The sequence below is a fragment of the Prionailurus bengalensis genome, chromosome C1, assembly GCF_016509475.1.
Source record: "Prionailurus bengalensis isolate Pbe53 chromosome C1, Fcat_Pben_1.1_paternal_pri, whole genome shotgun sequence".
Taxonomy (NCBI): domain Eukaryota; kingdom Metazoa; phylum Chordata; class Mammalia; order Carnivora; family Felidae; genus Prionailurus; species Prionailurus bengalensis.
This window is the reverse complement of record NC_057345.1, coordinates 134,008,655-134,023,391: the sequence shown is the minus strand read 5'-3', so window position 1 is coordinate 134,023,391 and position 14,737 is coordinate 134,008,655. Positions and strand designations below refer to the sequence as shown.

At 33.7% G+C, this 14,737-nt stretch overlaps 1 protein-coding gene across 1 annotated transcript in view; it reads left to right on the top strand.

Moving 5' to 3' along the window:
• Positions 1–14,737, top strand: part of LRP1B (LDL receptor related protein 1B) — a 1,901,338-nt gene that overhangs the window by 14,231 nt on the left and 1,872,370 nt on the right. The gene's annotated exons all lie outside the window — the stretch shown is intronic.

Here is a 14,737-nt window from a genome sequence, read left to right as displayed (position 1 = left end):
CCTTTGAGACATAAAGGCAGAATCGGGGGAAAGAATGTGGGTGCAGAGAAAATTCTTAAAGACCCCGCAGAAAATTAATGCTATTAGACCCAATTGTCACTTGAGGCAGAAACATGCCACTGTAAGTCATCGGAGCTCTCTTAATAATGGTGAGGGAATGCTATACGGATGATTTCAGTCAGCCTCAGCACTCCAGGGATCTCATGAAAAATATTCTACATGATAAGTAACAGTCGCATGGTGAAAACAACATTGCTCTGCCACACACATCATTATTGAAATGTGGAATGAAAAAAAGAAAAGAGTGAAAGGGAGAACAAAAATATAGGGAAGCGAAGATAGCAGAGATAATATCCTAATGGGCAGACAAATTCTCATGCTGAGACACAAATGGGATCACATTTAGGTTTGTGTTTCATCTTTCTTTGGGAAAGCTGTGACTTAGCAAGAACCAACTGTGTACTCTATTTCCGTATATTGTCTTTAATTTTTTTTAATTTTTTTAATGTTTTTATTTATTTATTTTTGAGACACAGAGAGGCAGAGCATGAGCAGGGGAGGGGCAGAGAGAGAGAGGGAGACACAGAATCCAAAGCAGACTCCAGGCTCTGTGCTGTCAGCACAGAGCCCGACGCGGGGCTCGAACTCATGGACTGTGAGATCATGACCTGAGCCGAAGCCAGATGCTCAACCAACTGAGCCACCCAGGTGCCCCAGTTGTCTTTAGATTTCATACCTGTGTTCACATAAGAATTAGTATATCCAAACTGATTATTGGAACAAGCTTTAAAAAAAAACTTAAAAAAAAACAATTTTAGACCTTTGGAAAATATATACAACTAGTACAGAATGCTCCCATACACTCTTCACTTAGCTACCCCTGATGTTAACATATTATAGAACTATAATCCAATTATTAAAACAAAAAGTTAACATTGGTACAATAGATATTATTAACTATAGACTTTCTGTATTTTACTGGTTTGTCCACTAATGAACTGCTTCTATCTATCCCAGCATCCAATCCAGGATTCAACATGGCATCAGGTTGCCATTCAACATGGCATCAGGTTGCCATGACATTCAACATGGCATCAGGTTGACATGGCATCAGGTTGACATTGTACATAAGAAACCTGCCCTCTTCAGTGTATTATATCAGGAGATACATGCCAATATGCCTTATAATAGGTGATGTTAACCTTGACCACTTAGATGAGATGATGCCTTCCTCATTCTTTCTACATTTATTAATTGGAATTCTGTAAGAAAAAGCTCTTCCTTCCTTCCTTCCTTCCTTCCTTCCTTCCTTCCTTCCTTCCTTCCTTCCTTCTTTCCTTACATCAGTATAGACTCGTAGGTATTTAGTTTACTTTGGGTTATAATTAAATACTGTTATTGTTTATGTTCTTCAAATTATTCCACTTTTGGCATTGGGAAGTCTTTCAGATTGGCTACTCTGCCCTATTGTGATATCCCCATTTTTTTTTTTTAGCATTTTCTTACTTTCTAACACTGCCAGAATGAATCAAGCCCATCTTAATTTTTCCTGTTTTTGGCCTGGAATCAATTGCTACTCCAGAGAATTTCATAGGATATTGAAATTTCAAAGACTTTTAACCAAATGCATTTTCTTCAGTGTCGTAAGATTATCTTAAGGATGGTAAACAATTGAAAGAATAATTCCTCTACAGACATGCTTTAATGGTCCAAAAGATATCACTTGTCTCAGTTATTTAATTTTAATACAGTAATCACTGCTGTGGTTGATTGTGACTAAAATTCTGAATTTGTATGATTATGGGTGATGATGCTTATTAAGTCATTCAAATATTACTGTCTCCAAAGGTTCTTAAAAAGCACATAAATTTTATAAAATCAATTAATATTTATTGATCCTTTCTCAGGAAACCTGTGTTAGGTACCTTTTTTAAAAGGCATATCAGCCCTTAAGTAGTTAATGGTCTAATTCAGATAATTCATAAATCTTATGACTTATAATTCATAAGTAATATAAGGAGTGATTGCAGAGGGTTTGATCAGACCTTGCAGATGAGGCCATGGACCTATAGTGATTTTGTGTCTTGCCTTTTGGATGGGCAGTGAATAGAAAAGCATATGCCAGAAGTAGTGAATGGGTTTGATATTTTGGAAGAATCTTGACTGGTAGGTTTCCAGATTGCTATATTAAAAGAGATTCTATAGTTGAGTCTGAGTTCTTTAGTAAAGATCACAGTGATGAGTTGGTGATGTTGCCAATGGTCAAGTCAGAAGACATACAGGAGTGTTAGCATCTGGCCTTCTTACCATTTCTGGTTTAGTTAGCACAATAAGAGCACAGTATAAGTCTTTTGTGATTAAAAAAGATAGTTCCTTCCCATGACTCATGGGTAAGGTGAACCAGTAAACTGATGTGTAAAATTCCAGGTAATGAAACATGGCTTTATATAAAGACAAGTGTCTAGAATCTTTTCAAAAGGCCTAGGATCTCCACTTTTTCAATGTACGAAGTTTTTTATTTTCTTCCTTTTTAAGTGCCCCCATGAGCGTCACATTGCTTGACTTTGTTTGTTTGTTTGTTTTTTTGTTTGTTTTTAAGCCTTTCTGGTGGTTGATACAGCCTTGTTCTTCCTGATCGTTTCCAATTTCTCCCAAATTTGAGCTGCAATTTTTTTCCCCCTCACTGTGGGATCCTCCTCCACCTGCTAAAAGAGCCAAACACAACCTTACTTTCCAAAAAGTCTGATTCATCTTAGGTTCTTGGATACATCCAGTTTTAATGGCATATTGTCTAAAAAAATATAGATGTGAGATTATTGATCCAACAATCAGTTTAGCTTCTGATAATAGCTCTAGGAAGGTAGTGAGAAACAGAACTAGTTGGAAAGCAATGCAACACCCATATTGAATTTTTAACAACTTAATACATTTTAGGAAATGATCCATCTGAAAGGCATTATGGCTTGCTGAGAAAAGCTGTACACTGGGAACCGGGAGAAGTGGGCTCAATTCCCAGCTCTGCATCTGACTCACTCTTTGTCCTTGGGCAAGTCACTTAGCCTCTCTCTGTGTCTACTTCCTGCCTGGTAAAATAAGGAGAATAATGCATAAAGGCTCCCACCTCACCAAGATGTGTTGAGGCTGTATTCTGTAACCACTGAAGGGATCTTTCTTCCCCCTGCTGGCTAATGGCAAACTTATTTTTATTAGCATCTAGTTTGATTAAATTTTGCAAAAAAAAGCATGGAGCTATGACTAACTTGAAAGAATCCTCTAATCCTTTAATTTACACTAGAGTTTTACTGCAGTACATGTTGCTTTGTGTTGATATACTCGATGCTAGGAAGAGGACTTGTAGATCCTGTATCTACAAAAAATCTGTTGCCTCAATCTACTTGAGTGTCAACTATGTCTTGTACTGAGCACTGCAGAACCCATTAGAGGACTAGAAGATAAAATCCTGGAGAGAAGAGGTTTACATATAAAAATGTTACCTAACAATATTTATTCAAAAATGCTATTGTTAACATTAGGATCTAGACAATGAGAAAATCAATATAGGCTGAAAAATCACAGAGCAACGTCTTGGAATACATTGAATAAATGCCTTTTATCCTATGACATCTTCCCTGATTGCTCCAGCAAAAATGATCATTTCCTTCATTTCCCATCCTCTTTGTTTGATCTTGCTGGCTCATTTTAATTTCTCCAGTTTTCCCTGAATATATTTTACCATTTTTAATCTTTTTTTTTTCTTTTTAACTACTAGTTGATCATAGTTTCTTTTTGGTTATTTTGTCTCTTAACTTTTTTTATATTGAACAGCACCCCATCACATTTTTTCATGATCTTTATCTTTTGAAATGATTCTGCCAATCGTAGAATATCTTATATTTTGAATTTGTCTTATTTTTTCATTATTTTATTTATCGAGGTCCTGTATCACCAGTGTTTTCTCTAAATAGGTTATTAGATCTAGAGGCTAGATTGGATTCAAATTGAATATTCTGGGACAGAATACTTCGTAGGTTGTATTAGGTATATGTATACATATTAGAATCAATAATGCAAATACCAAGAGAGATGGAAAGTGCTTCTGCTTTGCTGCAGTGCTCAGCAGTAATGTTGTATACTATTGTAGAAGAAAAGAGTGCACTTATTAGCTCTATTATCTTTACTAATTACTTGATCTCTTTAAATCTGTTTCCTTATAAATGAAATGCAGCAATACCTACCATAAAGTCTTGAGGGTTTGAGAAAATACTTATAAAGTGTCCTGTTTATAGTAGGCACTCAATTATTAGTACTGATAGTAGTAATAATGATTGCTTATGTAATAGTTTTCTGTCGTATGGTCTTTTATGATGAAAATGTTTAGGAATGACATTCATTCTATGAACAGAAAGCAGTACTGTTCATCCCAGGATTCCCATTGTAACAGATGGATGTTTCCAGTCTGTTGGCTGGTTGGTTGTTATAATATGATATAAATGGGAGACATTATTGGTAAATCTTTCTAGTAGATTATAAATAACCCAATAAACAAATAAAAACATTATCTATAGACAAAAATCTCTCTGTCTCTAAAAACTCCAAATCCTTTGCTCCAAGATCATCTTGTGCTTTCCACCACTCCAAGAAAAGGAGAGAAAATTACATGTAAAATCTAAGAACCTACACTTGAGGTATTCCCAGTAATTGAAAGACAACAACAAAAAACATTAGGGTTGAGATTAAGAGATTATGTTTTGAAGTTAGTCAGTTTGGATTCCAGTCCACACTATTTCAGCTATGTCACATTGGCCAGGGTACATAGTCTCTTTGAAACCCTATATGCTTATTTGCAAAAAAAGCTCCAAGAGATGTAAATATAGAATAGAGATATATAGGAGTTAAGCGACTGACTCTTGATTTCAACTCAGGTCATAATCTCATGGTTTGTGGGATCAAGCAACACATGGGGTTCTGAGGGGACAGCACAGAGCCTGCTTGGGATTTTCTCCCTCTCTCTCTCTCTCTCTGCCACCCCCCCTCTGCTCATGTTCTCTTTTCAAAATAAAATAAATAAAATTAAAAAATAAAGAATAGAGATATATAAACCACCAACTCACAATCACTGCTCAATACATGCTGGTTGTTATATTTTATTACTGTATACATACATTTATTGCCTACAGTTGGCACTTAATAACTCTTAGAAGCCAGTGACGTTATAGTAGGAGAGACCAGGGCTGTTGCAGAGTCTGCGAAAAGACCAGGCAGAGGAATGGTAGGGAGGAATGACATCCACATCACACTCTGCTTACCAAGCTTTGTGCCCCGGTCACGGGTTATATTTGACCAGAGGGGTTTCCTTTTTCTAATTAGCACAAAGGTGCCATGAAGGCTATTGCTGTCGTAGATGCGAACCTTTTAAACATAGATAATTGCAGGTACAAAGTTAGTGAGGAGCAAGAGAATTGACCTAAAAAGAGTAATTCTGTAGTTCACTATGGTTAATACAAGATTACTCTTGAATAGTAAGACGTGCAGATTATGTTGTTCTTTATTAAGGTGAGATTTTCAAAGTCCTCTCTAAAAGAAATCATCTATATAATTAATGAACTACTTTATAATAGGAGAAAACATACTTGTCAAGGAATAAATTTCAATATAGATTTTCATATTCTCTTCTGAGGTTAGTTTCTAAACATAATTTATTTTTCCTTCAAATAGTTTAAAATGACATTTGACTACATAAAAACAGAGAATTGCTCCCACTGCTTATTAACTTATTGATAGTGCTTCAAGTCATGAGTTTGCATTTATGCTGGGTGTCCTGTGGGGATACACTACTATGTTGTATCTGAAAGTGCAGAGAATAAATTATTGGGAATCTAGAATACTTTTCTGATCCTGGTGGCATTACTAAAATGACGTTTTTGGGTTTTTTTTTGTTTTTTTTTTTTTTTGCTTTTATGGGTTGAAAACAAAAGTCTTCAAGTATTTATTATTTATTTTTATCCATATAAGGCTTTTGCATTGCCTTAAAAAATAAACAGGTGGGGGCAGAAGGAACATCTGTTGTTTCTTTTATGCTCCAAAAGTATTATTGTACTTGTTGAAAAATGCTAATTTTTATCCAGGAAGAATGATGTGAGTGAATAATACCAAGTAAATGTTCTAAGTGATAAATTTTCATAAAGAGTAGTTTGCTTTCTTATCAGTGTGTGTGCAAAAGATTTTCTGTCAGAAAATCAGTGAAGACAAAACCAAGGTTTGGATTTGTATCTTTTAATACTACACATATTCTCTACAGGTTATGAAAACAACTGAACCAGATATCATTTTGAATGTTAACACTGTACTTCTCTGATGCTATTGTTTTCTCCTCAGGTAGGGGGACTATAAGGAATGCCTGACAGGCATGTTTTACTTCTCATTAGGAAGAACTGCTCTTTCCATAAATTAAACTGAAAATTTAAAAGTACATTTTTAAAATTATTTTTGTTTTTTTAAAACCAAAACTACTACACTTTTGTTTTCCTGCAAAGCAATGAAAACAAATAGTTCTAGGAAAAATATGTACAATGCTAATATTGAGTTTCCTTTACTAATGGAATAGTATTTGTTAAAATAATAGGTGAAGAGTTTTTTATACATCTGATCAGTTTATAGATATTATCAAAATTGATTTTTGAAAATGGAAGAAGATACCCTCTTGTAATAAGCATTACTTATAGTAGCAACGCAGAAATGCTACAGAGACTGTTCAAGTTATACTATTTTAATATTGCTATTATGTTTTCTACATGGTAGATCCAAGCCTTGCTCTAATATTATAGAAATAAGAGAAAAAAAACATTAAAACATTTCTGGGGTGTTAAAGCGAGTTAACATCATAACCACCAACTGTCAGCAGGCTTTGGGGAGCCAGCAGGGAGCCATGTTTATCCCACATAATGCATGTGTGGTCACGGATCTCATTAAGCAATAACAATCTTTGGGAAATGGTTGTTTCCTCCCAAAGTCCACTCTAAATATACTCATTCCTAGTCCACTGAGGTTCATGCTGCTTATAAGGTTGTCATGCTCTTTTTTTTTTTTTTGAGGTTTTTTAAAGCTGGTTTTATGGTAACAGAAGAATCCTGTCACATAAAAATTGAGATATTTGTGTCTTAAAAATCCATCAAAAAGAAAACCAGTGTTTGAGACTCACTAGGGAAGTTCTTGGGTAAGCATAGTTTCTGTGATAAATTGTTCTGAGGTAATGAATGAGATGCCCACCACTTGACATATTCAGTTGTTTTCACCTGGAGTCAGTTGGGGAAAATATACTAATGAGCTAACTTCAGTGTCCTTGGCAGATAAATTCTGCAAGCCAATTTTAGTCAAAATCTGTAACTGAAAATATACTCACTAGATCTCAGGTCTGTGGAGTAATGTAGCATCCATAGGGAGTTTTGTCCCTTTAAAAAAGAATTAATTCATCCTGTTAACTGTCTCTACACTTAAAATAATAAGTGATTGGAAGCTGATATAAAAAATGCCCTAATAGTAAATTGAAAGGGGTATTTGAAAAAGAAAAAGAATACCTCAAACACTTGGTAGTCAATGAAAAAGTGTTGACTGTCCCAGTGTCCTCATTCAGCTTTGCCAGATTTTAGTACTTTTAATACTTTAGTCCTTTAGATTCTCATATAGCTTGTGTTTCAAATGAAAGCAATTACAGGAAATGAGAACAATACTGCCATGAAGCAATCATTAAAATGGGAAGGACTCAACAATGTGAGTTCTATCCTTGTTGTTGTTGTTGTTTTCTTAATGTTTGTCTATTTTGAGAGAGCAACAGAGAGGGAGTGGGGGGTGGGGTGGGTGGGGTGGAGGAGGGACAGAGAAAAGGAGAGAGAGAATCCCGAGCAGAGAGAGAGAGAGAGAGAGAGAGAGAGAGAGAGAATCCCAAGCAGGCTCTGAGCTCCAGATGCAAGGCTGGAGCTCAGGAACTGAGAGATCATGACCTGAGCCAAAATCAAGAGCCCAATGCTCAACTGACTGAGCCACCCAGGCACCCCTGTGAATTCTATTTTCATGCATTGATGGATTTTTTTCTCTAAAGAGGAGCATAGTAATCAGTGGCATTTGCAACCCATGCTTTAGTGAGTTTATTTTTCGTTTTAATTATTAAACATCTATTGATAAATTACTTGCAAATTACACTCCTAACAGAGAATATGAAGACTGAGTGTATTGCTTTTTATTTTCCAGCTAGTTTTCAATCTACAATTGCTGTTTCACATGGAATTGAAAATGAATAATAGCTTATTTGAGAAAAAATAATTTTGGATAATGATAAAGGTTCTAAAATCATAGGAAATATTCACTTCAGAGAACATATCTATTTTATTTTTGATTATAGAGAGTTACCTGTAAATTAATTTTTATATTTGAGCCATCTTGTACATCTTATTTTTTAAAAAGGAAATGATATATTAGAAATATATAATTGTATTTTAATATATTAGGGATATATTAGAAAACTCTTTAGAGCCATTATTTGTAGTCTTAAGTTCTTAAGTATAATACTTTTGTCTAAAAATTATAATAGTGGAATAATGCAAATTATTTATGAACATAATGTAATATGTTTTTATTAAAATGTGTATTTAGTGACTTTTATGCATCTGTTTTACAAATCGGATTGAGTGGTATTATTATATTTTAGCCCAGAGAATTTTATAAAATAAATGTTAATACTGTTAAATATATCAAAGTTTCTTTCTCCCTTTTTCTTTCCTGCTCATATTTGCACAGGATTAATAAACTATGTGGAATTTATTCCGAACAAGACATTTATTTACATTTAGCACTCTCTATTTTAATTAAGGCAAAATATATAACAGCTTATATATAAAGTTTTATATTAACTTTATAATGTACTTTGTTATACTGACATGTATTTGTTTCATTAATTCACTGTGGCAGGTAAATAACAGCTAGTATATATATGCGATCAATTTTTAAAGAAGAATGCAGGGGTGCCTGGGTGGCACAGTCGGTTAAGCGTCCGACTTCAGCCAGGTCACGATCTCGCGGTCCGTGAGTTCGAGCCCCGCGTCGGGCTCTGGGCTGATGGCTCAGAGCCTGGAGCCTGTTTCCGATTCTGTGTCTCCCTCTCTCTCTGCCCCTCCCCCATTCATGCTCTGTCTCTCTCTGTCCCAGAAATAAATAAACGTTGAAAAAAAAAAATAAAGAAGAATGCAGTAGTGTCTGCTCAGTAGTAAATACATATCAGAAATAATGTAATTTTTACTTTTTGAAAATATTTTATTGCTACTAGATTTTTCAAGGGCTTCATTAGTACAAGTAGTTATTAAACTCTAGAATTTGTCTTATCATGCTATAAAAAATGATCCAGAATTTGAGAGTGAGAAGCAAAGAGGTGAAAGGCTGGTTGCACTGGGTGATGGCGTATTCCAAGTGACAAAAAATAAAATGTATTAGTCTGGTACATTTTATGTATTAATGGCGTAAAAGTTACAAAGAAAAGTGGAGTAGCCCTGAAGTCAAAGATTTGCTTTGTGTCCAGGCTCTAGCTTCTGCTACTTCCTAGCAGAGTAACCATGAACAAGTCTCATATTTTCTCTAAAACTAAATTTTTGTATCTGTAAAATGTAACTAATGACAACTTATTTTATGGAGTTGCTTTAAAACTGAATAAAACTATGAAAGTGTTTTACAAATTCTATAGCACTTTACAGAATTACAATGTAATTATTCCACAACAGTAATAATGAAAGTCAGTTCACTTTTGTGATTTTTTAAAAATTCCTTATTTTGGAATCTTTGTTTCTTTTGTTTACTTCCCATTTCTTTAACTCACTTCTATGGATGACAAGAAAACACAGCTTAATAATAATTTACTATTTCAACAATATTTATTATGGACTTGCTAAATAAAATTTCCACTTAATGAAAAAAGTGTGAATGCTATGGTAATGAAAAATCATCATTTGTGTGTTAGAAAGAAAAAGAAAAAATCAGGCCAAAGTGTACAATCAGAGTGGCAAACAGGATTTCAGAGAGGTGGCAAATATGTGTGCAAGCAACAAAGTAGCTCATTTTTTGTGATGACACGTGCCTTAAGTTGAGTGAAATGAGATACCATCCAAGTTCAGCTTTCACGTAAATCTAAGTTCCCATAGAAAAAAGGTTAAATAATACTTTATCTAATTTAACCTTTGGTTGCCAGAACAATATATGACCCCAAGGCACACATGAAATAAGACACTATTATGTTTCAGGAAGAGAAATAGTCATATTAATAATTGAAATATAAACATAAAATAACATAAAATGTGAATCATTGCTAGGCCATAGATTTAATCTCAATTGTAGACCCTGAAGAAGTTTTTGAAATATAAATGGTTATTTTTGTTTATTAAAAAACACGTCTTCAGTATGAGTGAATTATTTCTGGAAATTGGTAAGCTCTTACCAATTATAACATTTTGATTGATCATCTTTCAAACAGATGTTTAACAACTTAAAATTTATCTCTTATGCTTAAGTGACTACCAAATCACTACATTTAGCACATTCCACAGAAAATAGATATTTCAATTCTTCACTGATTTTTCTCAAAACTCTACATTTTTGTAAAATTCATAGCCCTGTATAAAAGCTAATAAAAGTATGATTCTATCCATTTTGGCCCTATTTAATGGAATGTATCAAAGAAGAAATGACATAACTTTATTATTGTCAATGCTGGAAGAAGATATTCCTTACATTTTACAATTTAAATTTACAGTTTATAGTTTAATTTACTGAAAATTATTGGGAAGTTCAATCCATTTACAATTCTGCTACTAGACACAATGTAATTTTTACCTTTTGAAACTATTTTATTGCTACTAGATTTTTCAAGAGCTTCATTAGTACAAGTAGTTATTAATCTCTAGAATTTGAATTTGACCTTTTAAATAACCCAAACAGATCTTCTGTCTAAACCTCTTCAATGGGTGGGGTTTTTGTTGTTGTTGTTGTTGTTTTGTTTTGTTTTGTTTCATAATAGCAGTTTGCCAGTAGGGTGACATGTGACCTTTCTGCCAAGGCACCAAGGATAGAGATGACCAGGAGTTTGCTCTCTACTCTGGGCTCACCTCCAGTCAGCTGGGCTTGGTGCCCTTTCCTATCTTTGCAAATCAGCCTCTGAATATTTCCCTCACAACACTTGCCAGGAACTGTTATGACTGTTACTCACTGTTAATATATTTTCTCTTAGACTGTGGGCTCTGTGAGGGTAGGGAATGCATCTATATTTCTATCACTCATGTGTAACATCTGGAAGTGGTAGGAAGTTTTAAACAGATATGTAAATAAAACTATTTCCCCACCTGGTCTTGAAAAAGCCCAATTTGAGAGTGTCTCATAGGTATAGGCACTAACTCTATGAAGCTTTTCAGATGTTTAAATAATGAAGATATGAATTGTTAATTGCTTGCTTTTTTAGAGACTGGTTGAATGTAAGACTTAGAAAATGATTGATAAAGTTTGTAGCCACTGTTTCCTGAGATGAGGCCCAAGGAGTCCTGGTGACCTGAGAAGAGACAGATGTGAATACATTGCAGCCTGACATGGGCTCTGGTGCAAATGCAGCACTAATGGTTTAAGTGTGAAACAGAGTATCTTTAAAAACCTTTATGACCTTATGTTGTATCAAACTCATTTCTGCCCCATATAGACACCCACAGGACTCAATCCAGTGTTTGGAAAATGTGTAACTTTAAAGAAACTCTTTGGAGTATTGGTTTCAGGCCAGACTTTGCTAAATCAAAGAGGGCCAGTTTCCTTCATGCCAAACAGCACAATAAACCCCTCTGCAAAAGGAATAAAGACTGCTGAGAAATAACTGATGAGGCTTTTAATGTCAATAAATGTCATTTTGTGCATCAGTATTATGAGAGTTTCCTTTTCACAAATGGAAGAGGGATTTTATAAACTCTCCTGTGAAAGGATAGGGATTTAGAGTTGGCGTTAGTAGACCCTGTAATAAAACAAATCCCTTCTTCAAGTCCCCCTTGAAGTGAAGAATGGCACTTGAACTTTTCATTTGGTAATATGTGGATTATAGATATCCCTCCTCTTACCACTAAGGTGTGTGTCATCTTCTTTGCTATCTTCGTAAATATCCTACTGGGAGCTAGAGGAAGTGGAGAAGAATTGAGAAATAGCCTTTTGGCTTCATTAGATCTTGCTTGATTAAAGATTTGGAAGGTGCTGTGAAAATACATTTAGTTTTCTGACAATCTTGTAAATGAAGCTCAACAAGTATGCACCAGAGTACTGAGCAGATACTTGGGAGGAAGCTTTTACACAGCTGACAGGTCCCGCTAATGAATCCTGGACTGGCACAATATTTAATTTGGCGTTTCCTTACATACAGCAGGTAAGAATCAGCCAATAGCATGAGGTCAGAGATGTCATTTATTTGGCATATTGTGTTCATTAGAGTTTGTGACATATTCTAGCTTAAAATATTATGCTATTCAATGTATATGTATTTATAAAAATCATTGGGCCATCTCTTGCAGGATTAGAATGTTAAATAGTGTTTGTGAAAAAGAAAAATGTGCTTGTAATTTCATTAATTGTTTGGCTAAGTCTTCTTCCCTTTTTTTTATTTTTTAACTGTAAAATTTCTATACTGGAAATGACTTTAGTTAGCTTCCTATGTGGCTGCCAAAACCAAATAGTCACATTAAACTCAAAGCGTATTCTTTTATATATTCAAAGAACATAAAGAACACGAAGAACACAGACCTGAGTTTCTTTATGAATAAAACTGTCACTATAAGAATGACTATAATGATACTAGGTTTATAAATAATAGGAAAAAATGATAAATAGTACCATATATTTAAGGAAGAGTTTATACATTTGTGTATACATTAATTTAACAGTTTGATCTTCTGGGTTTCCAGGGACTAAAGCTATACATAGCAACAAAACAATCTTATGGAAATAATTTCCCCAATTAATTTACATAATTTAATTAATGTGCATAATTTACATAATTATTTTCATCTACATGAAAATTAAGACTTAAACATTATAACTTGAATAATTTGTTAGCCAAATCATTCAAATATTAAAATATATGGTATTCAAAATAGCAAATATGTTAATTAACCCCTGACTTTCTACAGAGCTTTAAGTATGAGATCTTGGAGGAAAACTCTGCTCCCCAAAACCCAAGATCTACATCATACCAGAGAATCATATGTATCCTTTCTCACTATTGAGAAAGAAAAAATAATATTTACATACTTACACCTAAAAGACATAAGCCCAGAAATTCAAGGAGTGATTACAATATTGATTAACCACCAAATTACTCTTAGTTATTTTTTACTTCCACATTAACTAAGTTTGAAATGTAAGAGTTTTAACTTTTAAAACATGCATATTTCAGTGTTTGCTAATATTTTCTTATTTGGGTATGATTATCAGGTTTTCCATTATACCTAATTAAAAATACATAAAATACATTCAGGGAGTCCTCTTTTCCACTTATGTAAAATATCTTTCTCTATTTTCTATATTTTTTGTGGTCCAATTTTGTGACATGAGTTTCATTACAGAAGATTTGCTTTTTGAATTTTATTATCAGCATAAATTTTATTTATAACCAGCACTTCTTTTAAGTAATTATAATGATGCAATCAATGTGATTACTTTTGAATGCTTTCAAAATATTTATAACACCAGTTGCATTCTTCCTACCAAGAAGGTGATAGGAAGCTCATCCTGATTTTTGGCTCTATAGGCATGTCTACCAGATCTTGTTAAGTGAATTTGTCTGAAGTAAACTCTAGTTTAATGAGAATGAAGTATCCCGGAGTACTATTCATGTTTTCCTTTTGATGCCATTTTTAGACAATTAGGGGAAGTTGGAGATTTATAATCAGGGTACAGAATGGTTCACAATGCCATGTGGCTATAAGAATGCACATGGCTACTGTCTTAAGACACTGCTGTAGGCCTTAAGATACATTTTTTACATACTCTAAATTATTATAAACAACAATCATGTAAAAAGATCAGCTGTCATTTTATACAGAAGGAAATTTAGACTCACACTAAGTCCAACAAACAGTAAGTGTCAAAGTTCCACAAAGTCTAGATGTTAAATCTTTCAATCTCCAAGGTCTTTGTTTTTTTAACTATGATATCACAATGTAGCTTTCTAGAGAAACTAAATTAATATATAATAAAATATAATGTTACAACAATAGAGCATTATCAGAGTTTTGCTTTTTAACAAACATCTCAAAAATAAAAGAAACGTGTTTTTCTCAATATATACTAGCTAGAACCCCATGGGAGGCTAAAAACTTTTTCTAATAATGGCTTATGCACTAAAAACATTTTGGGAATTCTTATTTTGGAATTGCCTTAAAAGCCTATGACATTTTCTTTTAAACTCAATGCTTTCAAATCTTGATTTCTAAAGTGTAAATTTGATTTTTTTTTGCATAATCAAAAGACTTATAGAGGTCAGATTTGTGAATGAAGTGATAGATTAAACTTGTTATTTTGGTTTTGATATTTAAATTTTGGAACAGATTTTAAGTGATAGGCTGTGTCTAAAAGTAACTCTAAGAGAAATATTTAAAAATAGTTTTCTTAATAGCACCAATAGAAAGTCTGCTATTTATGTCTACATTAAAGAATAGCTTCATTTGGGTTCTTTAGG